This window comes from Amblyraja radiata, chromosome 22 (assembly GCF_010909765.2).
Source record: "Amblyraja radiata isolate CabotCenter1 chromosome 22, sAmbRad1.1.pri, whole genome shotgun sequence".
NCBI classification, from domain to species: Eukaryota; Metazoa; Chordata; class Chondrichthyes; order Rajiformes; family Rajidae; genus Amblyraja; species Amblyraja radiata.
The window spans coordinates 653151-666460 of NC_045977.1; the positions used below are offsets into that span (position 1 = coordinate 653151).

The following is a 13310-nucleotide window of genomic DNA, read 5'->3' on the forward strand; positions in this document are numbered from 1 at the left end:
TCAGGAGATCCCTCTGAATAGTGAATGTTTCCTTTCACTCAGTTAATGACAGAGCAAATGAATACATTACTGTAATTGTCACATGATATGAAAAGCCTATGGAGTATTTGGAGGAAAGTGCCTTTACTTTTTTTTTGTCAATCTTATGAGTTTCTGTAATGTCCTCCAGTACCCTTTGTTGGTGTGGTTGCCCTGATCTCAGAATTCCTCCCTGTATAATTTCTGTTTGAACCTCCAAAGGTTTTATTCCCCACTCAGTAATCATGCTTTTTTTCTTCTAACAAGTGAAGTCTCAACAGACCTATCGGAAAACATTAAGACATTTTCATTGCCTCTCCCTGAAATGCTTCTTCTTCAGTTATTCTTATACCACTGGTCTCAGAAATAAAATAACACAAGCCACTTTAATAGTAAGATTAAACGAGAACTTACCAGTTCGAAGTTTGATCTCTATTTTATGAGGAGTAACGTTGAGGGAATACATGAAGAACCCGCCACTACGCACGTGTGTCATTCTTCAAAGCAGCGGAGTGAATCACAGATACGTGTAATGACTTAAGCATAGTAAGATTAGAGAAAAGATACCAGTTGTGTTTATGATCAAGGGTGGGAGCGGAGGGCATGTATTCCCTCAACGTTACTCCTCATAAAATACAGATCAAACTTCGAACTGATAAGTTCTCGTTTAATCTTACTATTTTACTTCGGAGTCACGTGAGTGACTACATGAAGATTTCAAAGCTCTGTGATTCAAGCCGTGGAACGAGTCCATCATCACGTCTGCCTTGGTTTTGGGGAGAATAGTGATAACATATTAAACATCAATATGATATATATAAATAACCATAAAGTTAATAATAATTGATAGCCCCTGTTTTTTGGGGTAAATTATGGTACAGAAACTTAACAATGTTTCTGAAAAATTCCAGTTTCCATTACTGGTTAGTTATAATCCTTAGAATGTTCTTTCCGATGTCCATCCTGCAGTCCTGAGGATTTTATCCATAGGAACCTCCAATTTAAATGCTGCCGACGTTGCTGCAGCCTGGTGGAGTGAGATTTTAACCCAGTTAGTGTTTACACCAACTTATGTCAATACTATGTTAGCCATTTAGCTGGCCTGGCCTGTTATTCTTTAATGAGGCTGTCTGTCGTTGATGAGAAGTTCCTCTTCTGTGCCACTTATGGTCTGGGTTTGTTCCATGTATATTTGTAGATGTCTCACAACACAGTCAATCATCTGTAGGGTAGGCTCTAAAAAATGTTATTTTAAGGCCTGCTGACCCCTGTCTGTTTAGTTCCCTAATTCCTGAATATAGAAGTGTAAGTTGCCAGGTGAACTGGTCAAGGTATCCAGCCTTAATTTGGTAGGGACTGAGTCCTTAGTGCCGTGACCTAAGCCATCAGCATGACAGTTTTGTAAAATGTCAAAAACTGTAATGACAGCGCTGTGGCTGGAGCCCAGTTCTTTAACAACGTTAAGACGATGCTGATGTCCCATATTTGGGAATACCTGGTCTTTGGGGAATTATCATAAAAAGTGTCCCTCATAAGCTGTTGTTCCGTTCTCTTGCCATAGGTAAGTAGATGGGCCACTTCTGGCACAGTTGATGTCACTAATACTAAGCCCCTGTAGGTTAACAAAGCTTCCAAACAGGCTGGATGATGTATTATGGTTGCAACACATCTCCCATTAGTTTATGTATTTTAGACATTGTCTTTAGGTTGATTGTCTGTGGCCCGCTGTGATCATGTCCATTGCTCTGGCCGTCTGTTTTGGATGGTGCTGCATGGTTCTAATCTCATTCCCTAATACCACCTAGAACCATGGTTGGGTAGGTCAGTCGGGTACTGTTAAAAACACCAGACGCAGAGTCTCATAGTATTTCCCTTAGTACCCCCCCCCCCCCCCCCCTGATGAGGTTGCCAAATTGTGTTGGCCAGATTGTTACATGATGTAGATTCCCTTTCACCCATGTGGTTGATATGTGCTACCACAGTAGTGTTGTTAATTTATAATCTAATAACCTGTTTAAAATATTCCAGAGCAACATGACTTTAGGCCATGAAAAAACACCCAACATTTCCAGGTAGTTATGCCCAGTGTTAGTAATAATGATGCTTGCTGTGTATTCCATCTTCCTCCACAGCTGGAGATGGAATTGGTAACACACCGTCCTAGTGCATAGTATCCATATGTAGGACCATAGACTGGTTGCTGACAATGATAGGATTGGAGCAATGCCCAATGTTATCTTTCCACCATTTAGTTCCAATATGGCTTCTGTATGGCTTCAAAATTCTATTGAAATGATCACCATTAATTTTAAGAGCTCATATTTTGGCCCTCTGTAAATCTTTATAATGTAAGGGTCTGAATTATGTGGCTGGAAACCATATGTTGCCAATATTCTTGCTACCAGTCTGATGGATGGTTTATCCTCATGACAATGATTTTGCTGTATGCCTCTATTAAGGTTGTAACCTCTGTTGGCAAAGTTACTGACATGAGGAACTGAGTTAATGGTGAACCCCAAATAATCCCTTTAGTTTGAAGGCTTTAATTTTGATTTAATTGGATGGATAATGATGCTAGTTTCCAAATAATTGTTAAGTGGCTGTTACCGTTTGTTCAGCCCGTCCTAAGTTTCCACACAATTAATATGTCATCCAAAGAAGCCATTACCATTGTGTGGCTGGTTGTCATATTTTGTAAATAACCTAGGTGCTAATGTAAACACATTAGGTAGTGCTCTATACTGCTAGAGCTGAGCCATCCAATTAGATAAAAATAACGTCCGTGGTCACCTGTTATGGGTACTGAAATGGTAAGCACCCTTTGAATCAATGCTTGCCATTTTCGTTCTTAAAACGAATATACTTATCAATAGAAAAGGTTTCTGTTCTTAAAACGAATATATCGTTTTATTTATTTTTCACTTTTCCATCTATTTATTTATTTATTTAATTTTATGATATATGGTCCCTAGATAAGGGACATATCAGACATTTAAACTGATAAGAACAGATATTATACTTGATCTTAGCCAAAAAGCCGAGATCTGATCTATGATTGATGCGTCAAGCGCCATATCCTATTTTATTAGGAAGGGAATGCGTAGATAATAATTCTTCCCTTGCAATGCAGCTAAAACCCCGTCTGTTGCTGATGTCCAGTGTCTGTATCCCTTATGACATATTTGGTAATTGGTGATTATGTCTGGATACGAGTAGATCGGCATCTGGTGTTCCATATCGTGTAGAAACATCAGCAAATACTATAGCCCAACTTGGTGTTCTCCTCCAAATTCCTCTCTCGATATATCAGCTGGACTAGAAGATTATGTGTTGTAAAATTCTATTGTGTATCCCCGGATACTGTTTAAGATATGAGCGTCAAAAAGTTATTTATTCGATGTCTTCTCGCACCAACCTCCTTGCTTCCTTCTGGTTTTACTGTTTTCTTCTGGATCCCCGAGGCCGTGTGTTGTGGGTGTACACATCTTCCAGCATAGGGGCGATACCTTTGAGGATGATGTTTGGACGTTTAGATGAGCTCCAGTTTGGCTTCATTGTCCAACTCCTTGACCTTCTAGATAGGTCACGCCCAAATAAAAAGATTTTGCTAGGAGGTTTCGGGTTTACACAGGCCCGCGTCAATCCCGGTTGGATGTAACCAGGTGCATAAATTGATTAGTTTAGTACATTCAGGGATTTACAATCCCCGGTGGCAAGTGACAGCTATGGTGTTGTAAGTTATTGGGGCAAATCCGGTCTTGGATAAGGACATGGATATTTTAAAAGACAGATTTGCTGGCTGCAAGGGATAAAACCCCCCCAATCCACAGAAAGAATCAGTTTCAAGTTTCAAACCCGTCTGGCCTGTGGACTTGGACATCACACAACGGTGTGAACAGGAAAGGCTGAGACGGAGATAACGAGATTCTCTTGGATACACAAAGGAAGGAACCAAGCCTCAGCAGACGCTGGTAAACAGGCCAGCAGAAGCACAATCACCATCGGGGATGATAACGATCAGGCTGAGGGATCATGACAGCAGCAAACCCCTTATCATCGGAAGCCTATTGTTCATGCCAGATCGAAACTGGGAAACATCAAAAGAACCCCTTCTATCCAGAGGACCACCTGGGGGTTTCAAAGGAAGCTCAGGTATAAAAGCCGAAGTCAAGCCAGAACTCTTTCTCTCTTCCTGCTCTTCCTGCTCTGCTGGACAGCTCGTGGGCCTGCATCGACTTAGCTGTGAGTATCCTGGTGACCTGGTGAAGTTCCCGAAATAGGAGGTTGAGGGGAGAAAGGTCAAGGGGGAGTATGCTTGCAAGTAAAATTGTGTTAAAGTAAGTTTCACGACGTGCCCGATAGTTTTCCGTCCATAGTCTTAGTTTAAAGCATAAGTTTAGCCACTAATTGTGTAGTGTTGGTGAGATTCGATTTCTCATTGTTTAATAAAGCCTGTAAATTTTAGACTTGCTTTGAGTCGATCTTGGTTTCAGTTTTCTCTCATCGGCACACTCTGGTCAATTCAACCTTTTTATCATATCCCACCATAATTCCGAGGTCTAGAACCTAGGGGAATCCTTTTTGTGGAGTAAACAGAAACGCAAAACCCCTACAGTGTCAGCTAATGTTTGCCCCTGCAGTAGATAGAAAACATATGGTCTATGCTGGCTTCTAACCTGGTTTGTAGATCTTTCCCAGTTAGCTTTACTCACAGCTGTACTGTTGTTCCCCCTGAAACATAGACAGACATTCCCGTGTGACTTCCCAGATGGGAATGGAATTTGTCAGTAAATATTTGGACTGCTAAATCCTTCAGTCACAACATAAGTATTCCTGTATTTCTATCAGGAAAGGACCAATAATGCACTCTATGTACTTTGTGACTTAGAAAAGGCATCACCTCATTGTTACAGCTCTTACATCTGTTTACCAGTCCAGGGTTTGCCCTAGACTTGACCCCAGCACTCTTCTGACAGAAGAGTCTACTGGGGAGAGAGAAGCATGATTATAGCCCTATAGAAAAGGTGCTGCTTCCTTCTCCCTGAGTCTGTCTTTTCCTCAACCACTTCCCTGTAATAGTAGAAGTGAAATACAGCCCTGTATAAGGTGCTGCTATGGGACTTACCCACTGGAGGATTTCTTCTTGGACCTGCATCGCTGCAAAACGGTATGTTCTCGCAGGTACAGGCCCCGCAGTGCCAATGCGGTGCAGTGTACACGGCCACTGTGCCGCCTGTATCCCCGTTGGCCTGCGGTGCTACAAAGCGCGGTGCAGTGCTCACAGCACTGAGCCGCCCGTACTGTAGTTAGCATGCGGTGCTCCAACGCGGTTCAGTCCCTCGGGGAGCTGGCTGCTCGCAAACCGCAGGTATGGCAGTTTTAACGCGGTGCAGTGCTTCCCGCACTGTGCCGCTCCTTCTCCTTATGCCTGCGGTGCTCCAACGCGGTGCAGTCCTCTCGGGGAACTGGCCGCTCGCAGCCGCAGGTCTGGCAGTTTTAAAAAACGCGGTGCAGTGCTTCCCGCACTGTGCCGCTTCTCCACTTGGGCCTGGGGTGCTCCAACGCGGTCCAGTCCTCTCGGGGAACTGGCCGCTCGCGACCCAAGCCCAGCGGCTCCAACGCGTACTCGGTGCTCTCGGGCACTGACCGCTTGCCGCTATTTTTAGTGCTGTGGAAAAAACCCAGCACCTTCCAGCCCCTCGGACCCATGTAGTATAGGTCCGTGGGGCTGTTGTCCGAGCCGTCGGAATGACGGCCCCAGAATGCTCCACCGCTGTCGGCGTCCTGCTGGAGCTGAGGTCGGCTCCGGCTCCCGTTTAAGGGAGATAGTGGTGCCCCCGGCCGTTGCTGGCTGCCTGCAGTTCTGCAGACTCTCCCCAGCCAGTTTTCATCAGCCTGCCTGTAAAAAAGGTAAGTCAAGAAACTAAGTTCTCCTACCTTACTTGTTGCAGGTTCAACCCTGCCGTTTGGGAGGAACGTCCTCCCCTCGTAATGACTTGTTCACAATGCGTGTAGCGATAATGACACACGTGCGTAGTGGCGGGTTCTTCATGTAGTCACTCACGTGACTCCGAAGTAAAATCAGAATCAGCAGGTTAAGACTCAGGAAATGTCCATGCCTGGAAGGAAATTCAATAAGTAATAGCTTTCCTATTTTAAACCTGCCCAAAATATCCAACAAGTATCTATAAAGAAACTTCAGTCGATTCTGACAATGTAATTGAGGCTCATTCTGATGTTAATTGACAAAAACTGAATGAAATCCCAAACTATATTTCAAACACATTATTCAGCTGACTACAGAAGGACTTCAGAATTAAAGAACATTCTTTTAGGAAGAAGACGAGGAGAAATATATTTAGTCAGCGGGTGGTGAATCTGTAGAATTCTTTGCCACAGAGGGCTGTGGAGGTGAAGTCAGTGGATATTGTTAAGGCAGATATAGATATATTTTTGATTTGTACGAGTGTCAGAGGTTATGGGGATGGCAGGAGAATGGGATTAGGAGGGAGAGACAGATCAGCCATGATTGAATGGTGGAGTAGACTTGATGGGCAGAATGGACTCATTATATTCCAATTCCTTATGATCTTATGTATTTAATTCCATGTCCACAAAGAGCCAAAGCACAGCAGATCTTAATAATTTACGAGTATACGTTAAAATCAAGAACATTTGTAGGATGACCAGTTTTAAGTGACAGAAGAAAAATATGCTGACTAACTTCTTGAGTTGTTAGAGTTATTACGTGCTACAAGAGAGATGGAGGTGAGGGAGAGGGGGTAAAAGAAGAGGGAGTGTAGCTTTATTGATTAAGGAGATAGCTGCTACAGTAGTCCGAGATTACATTATTGATGGTTCATCCAATGAGGCTATATGGGTGGAGCTGAGAAACATCAATGTCGATAACTTCGTAGGGAGTGGACTGTAGGCCCGACATTGGTCAACTGAAATAAGAAGAGCAAATATACCAGGAGAATGCAGACGGCAGCAAGATTAATAGCGTTAGCGTCATATGTAACTTTAAATTACTTAATATTTACTGGGACGATCAAAGGGCAAAGGGCTTAGAAGGGATGGCATTTATCATCTACGCCAGAGATGTGCAGGTTTGTAGGTTTGTAGGTTAATTGACTTCTGTAAAAAACTGTAAGTTGTCCTTAGTGTGGAGGATTTTGCCCGTGTTGGGGTGATCACTGGTCGGCACAGACACAGTGGCCGAAGGGTCTGTTTCCACGCTGTATCTCTAAATATAACAACATTTAAAAGACATTTGGACAGGTATGTGGATAGGAAATGTTTAGAGATATATGGGCCAAATCCAGGCCGGTGAGACTTCTGTAGATAGACAATAGACAATAAACAATAGGTGCAGGAGTAGGCCATACAGCCCTTCAAGCCAGCACCGCCATTCAATGTGATCATGGCAGATCATCCTCAATCAGTACCCTGTTCCTGCCTTCTCCCCATATCCCCTGACTATCTTCAAGAGCCCAATCTAGCTCTCTCTTGAAAGTTTCCAGAGAACTGGCCTCCACTGTCCTCTGAGGCAGAGAATTCCACAGACTCACAACTCTCTGTGTGAAAAAGTGTTTTCCCATCTCCGTTCGAAACGGCTTACCCCTTCTTCTTAAACTGTTGCCCCTGGTTCTGGACTCCCCCAAAATCAGGAACATGTTTCCTGCCTCTAGCGTGTCCAAACCCTTAATGATCTTATATGCTTCAATAAAATAGCCTCTCATCCTTCCAAATTCCAGCATTTACAAGCCCAGCCTCTCCATTCTCTCAGCATATGACAGTCCTGCCATCCTGGGAATTAACCTTGTGAACCTATGCTGCACTCCCTCAATAGCAAGAAATTCCTTCCTCAAATTTGGAGACCAAAACTGCACACAATATTCCAGGTGTGGTCTCACTAGGGCCCTGTACAACTGCAGATGGACCTATTTTCTCCTATACTCATCTCCTCTTGTTATGAATGCCAACATGCCATTCGCTTTCTTCACTGCCTGCTGTACCTGCATGCTTACTTTCAGTGACTGATGAACAAGGACCCCCAGATCCCATTGTACTTCCCCTTTTCCCAACTTGACACCATTTAGATAATAATTTTCCTTCCTATTTTTGCTACCAAAGTGGATAACCTCACATTTATCCGCATTAAACTGCATCTGCCAAGCATCTGCCCACTCACCAAATCTGTCCAAGTCACCCTGCATTCTCATAGCATACTCCTCACAGTTCACACTGTCACCCAGCTTTGTGTCCTGGCAATTATCTTAGAAATTATTTGTAATTTCTTCAGTTTTAAAATAGAAAAACACCTGAAAGTCCTACCTGGCCAGATACTGAACATACCTTAAGCAATTTGTGGAAAGTGTAATTTGAGGAGTGAATGCTCAATGAGAACTTTACCTTTAAGATCTTTAGTCTATTGCATAAATAATGTATTATTCGCTTACCAGTAGAAACACAGAAAATCTTTTTTTTAATGCTTCTCTATCATATATCATTTTGTCACATATTCCTTCAGATGCAGATATGGGAAAAGGTTATAATTCATTACAATTCATTAAAATGAAAGTGACATTTATTTTGCATCAAAATGAGGAAATGTGGTGAGTTCATTATTTGCATATAAATAGTCTTTTAATATCATAGTGTTTGGAAATCGCTCACATTCTTCCTGATCATTGGCGACAAAATTATTTTTTGATAGGATTTTGTGACTGAAGTAAAATTGCCCATTTCTTTTGCTGTAACTGATGGAAATGCTAACCAGTGCTATTCATCTCAAGCCTTTTGTCACAAAGCAGTTGCACAACCATATAGCATTGATCTATCCTTCTCATTCTGGATTAGTTCTACTGTAACCATATAACAATTACAGCACGGAAACAGGCCATCTCGGCCCTACAAGTCCGTGCCGACACTTTTTTTCCCCTAGTCCCATCTACCTGCATTCCATTCCTTTCCCATCCATATACCTATCCAATTTATTTTTAAATGATAAAATCGAACTTGCCTCCACCACTTCCACTGGAAGCTCATTCCACACAGCTACCACTCTCTGAGTAAAGAAGTTCCCCCTCATGTTACCCCTAAACTTCTGTCCCTTAATTCTGAAGTCACGTCCTCTTGTTTGAATCTTCCCTACTCTCAATGGGAAAAGCTTATCCACGTCAACTCTGTCTATCCCTCTCATCATTTTAAAGTATCAAGTCCCCCCTTAACCTTCTGCGCTCCAAAGAATAAAGACCTAACTTATTCAACCTTTCTCTGTAACTTAGTTGCTGAAACCCAGGCAACATTCTAGTAAATCTCCTCTGTACTCTCTCTATTTTGTTGACATCCTTCCTATAATTGGGCGAACAAAATTGTACACCATACTCCAGAATTGGTCTCACCAATGCCTTGTACAATTTTAACATTACATCCCAACTTCTATACTCAATGCTCTGATTTATAAAGGTTAGCATACCAAAAACTTTCTTTACCACCCTATCTACATGAGATTCCACCTTCAGGGAACTATGCACAGTTATTCCTAGATCCCTCTGTTCAACTGCATTCCTCAATTCGCTACCATTTACCATGTACTTCATATTTTGATTTGTTCTACCAAGATGTAGCACCTCACACTTATCAGCATTAAACTCTATCTGCCATCTTTCAGCCCATTCTTCCAAATGGCCTAAATCTCTCTGTAGACTTTGGAAATCTATTTCATTATCCACATCACCTATCTTAGTATCATCTGCATACTTACTAATCCAATTTACCACACCATCATCCAGATCATTAATGTACATGACTAACAACAGTGGACCCAACACAGATCCCCGAGATACTGTATAACATATGCTGGAGTGTTTCATGCTATGTGCTTATTAACTGCATACATTTATAATTCTAATTGTGCTTTTTTCTTTGCCGATTTTAAATTACTTTGGCATATCCTACCGAATACATTAATGAAATCTAAGGCTAATTAACAATGCTCAATACTCTCCCTGGACCCTGACATTAAACTTGTTCAGAGATAGGATTTGCTGATTAGTAATTGTTATTAATTCCTCTTACATCATAAGGTTAAGGCAAATGATACTAAAGAATAATGGGGTCTCTGTCTTTTGTTGGCATATTACTTAATAGCAAAATTACTGGTGATAGTTTAAATAATTATCATGCAAATATCCAGCTAAAGGTCTATTGGATCATGAGATAAAAAATCAGTAATCCACTTACATTACAAGCAATCTATTTTCACTGGTCATTCAGAGTAGAATGGGCCACATATCTGAGGAAGTGCTGGCTCTGGAGAGGGTCCAGAGGAGGTTTACAAGAATAATTCCAGGAGTGAGTGGGTTAGCATATGATGAGCTTTTCACAGCTCTGGGCCTCTACTCGCTGGAGTTTAGAAGGATGAGAAGGGTCCTCCTTGGAATTTACAGAATAATGAAAGGCACAGATAGAGTGTATGTGGAAAGGATGTTTCCACTGGTGGGAGAGTCTCGGACCAGAGGCCATAGCCTCAGAATTAAAGGGCGCTCTTTTAGAAAGGAGATGAGGAGGGACTTCTTTAGTCAGAGGGTAGTTCACCTATGGAACTCATTGCCACAGTGGGCTATGGAGGCCAAGTCAATGGATATTTTTAAGGCAGAGATAGACAACCACTTAATCGGAACAGGTGTCAAGGGTTATGGGGAGAAGGCAGGTAAATGGGATTAGGAGGCAGAGATCAGCCATGATTGAATGGCGAAGTATACTTGATGGGCTGAATGGCCTAATTCTACTCCTATAACTTGTAAACTTGTGAATTTTTTAGCTGATGGTTCATCAAATCTGTGATGTTGGAGGTATTTTGTTACAGGAATCAGCAAAATTACATCAGTGCGCGGTGGGACAGATATATCCAAATAAATGTTTTCCAATTGTACTCTAAAGTCACATGGTAATAGAAAATATATTATTTTTAACAATTGTTATCATCTACTATTATTAACAGTTATTCGTAATATTAAGCCTAATGAACACTGCTTGATTCAGGGTAAAACGTAATATTCTTGGTGATTTTTTTCTATGAACTGGAAAACATTAAAAAAAATCCAAGCATTCTATTACGAAATAATTGTTCTTCCTTATTGCCTCCTTACTTTATAATTGAACTAAATCAAATATCAGAAACTTATGGAGCATGAGATTGGAAACATCATGTACATCAGCTGTTTTCATATTGCCTTCCACAATGACTGGAATTTCTTCTTTCAGAACATTGTGAATATTTCGATTGCTCTGGCCCACAAGATGGTGAATGCTGAGTGCATTTTAGATTTGAGCTGGATTCACACATAGGATAGACACAAAATGCTGGAGTAACTCAGCGGGACAGGCAGCACCTCTGGAGAGAAGGAATGGGTGATGTTTCTGGTCGAGACCCTTCTTCAGAATGAGAGTCAGGGGAGAGGGAGACACAGAGATGAGGAAGGATAAAGTGTGAAAACGAGAGATTATAAGGGACAAAGATCAAGGAAAATGTAGAATAGATTATTGTTAGGTAGGGGAAGGTGACAACGAGGCATACATATATAAAATTTAATCAGGATTACGTTTGATACTTTGGGGAAAGAATTAGCAAAATGAAGTTGAAACCAAAGTTTGGACCTGGGCTAAACAATGGAGCAAAGGACTTCTCCAGTTTTCATTTCTTATACACTTAGATTTCTGGATTGCTGCCAGCTCAGTAATGACTGTATTATCATAAGTTGGTATATACACAGGGTGGCATTACACTGCAGGAACTGACTTTCAATTCACTCTCGCAAAAAGTAACCAGCTTTGCAAATTACATATCTGGGCCCCCTCCATTGTCAGAGTGAGGCCCAACGCAAATGGAGGAACTGCACATCATATTTTGCTTTGGCAGCTTACAAACCAATCCATCCCCCCTCTCCAACCCTCTCCCACCCTAGTTGTTGTACTAGTTTCACTGTCGTCCTGTTGAGTTTCATTGTCTGTATAACTCGTTAACCCCTAGCCCATAGCCAACAATGAACCGTTTACTTGATCATCGTTTCATTTTCACATATCTTTTGTCATCATCTATATCTCTCGTTTCCCTTTTCTCTGACTCTCAGTCTGAAGAAGAGTCTCAACCCAAAACATCGCCTATTCATTTTTTCCAGTGATGCTGCCTGACCCGATGAGTTACTCCAGCTTTTTGTGTCTATTTTCCATCAGAAAAGTGGTCTTAACGACTAATTTCTGTGCTTTGCAGAATGACAATTGTATGCAGACAAGGCAAATTGGAGAAACACATCCATTTGCATTGATGGCAGCACGGTGGTGCAGCGGTAGAGTTGCAGCCTTACAGCGCTTGTAGCACCACAGACCCGGGTTTGATTCCAATATGGATGCTGGCTGTATGGAGTTTGTACGTTCTCACCGTAACCGTACGGATTGTCTCAAGGATCTTTGGTTTCCCCCCCACACTCCAAAGACGTACAGGTGTGTAGGTTAATTGGCTTGGTATAAATATAAATTGTCCCTGTAGGAGCGTGCTAATGTGCGGGGATTGCTAATTGGTGTGGACTCGGTGGGCCGAAAGACCTGGTTCCACGCTGTATCACTAAACTAAACTAAACTAAAACACATAGACAACCGTAACAAGATGAAACCCAAAGGTTTCTCAAATCAATGGATTCTTGTAGCCTCTTGTATGCTTCATCAACCCAAATTGATAATCCTGCTGGGGTGAAGATGAATTCTTGCTGCAAGAATATTGTGTTAATACTCCTTATGTATTAAACAAACCTCATAATAAAAACAAGTTTATTCACACATTGGTCGACAATATTTGCCCATTGTTTTGAGATTAGCTGTCAATGTTGTTAATGTCCTTCTTTGTAATTTGAAAAAAATAGATGACAGTATTAAGGTTATACATGGAGGAAATTGTCTAATGTTTGAGTGAAAATTAGATGACAAAAATAAATAATAAAGAATCATGATGCAATTCTCAAAAATGTTACAAGAACTGTCAATTTAAGTTCCTGAAGAGAAGAGATAATCACATGAAAACAGATAAAATATAAAACAAATCGCAGCTTAACTTCTTGAAGCAGCAAACCTCAGTCTGAGACCAATTAATCTTTTTTTTTCCATGTTTAAACAGAGCTTAGAAATCCCACACCATGACCAAGCATTCCTGCCAAATTATGAGCATCGAACATAGAAGAACACAGCGTGTGGGAAGAAACTGCAGATGCTGGTTTAAACCGAAGATGGACACA

General features: G+C 41.5%; 1 pseudogene; it reads right to left on the reverse strand.

The window, feature by feature from the left end:
- Positions 1-2958: 2958 nt before the first annotated feature.
- On the reverse strand, positions 2959-3067 carry LOC116986037 (annotated as a pseudogene).
- Positions 3068-13310: the final 10243 nt, after the last annotated feature.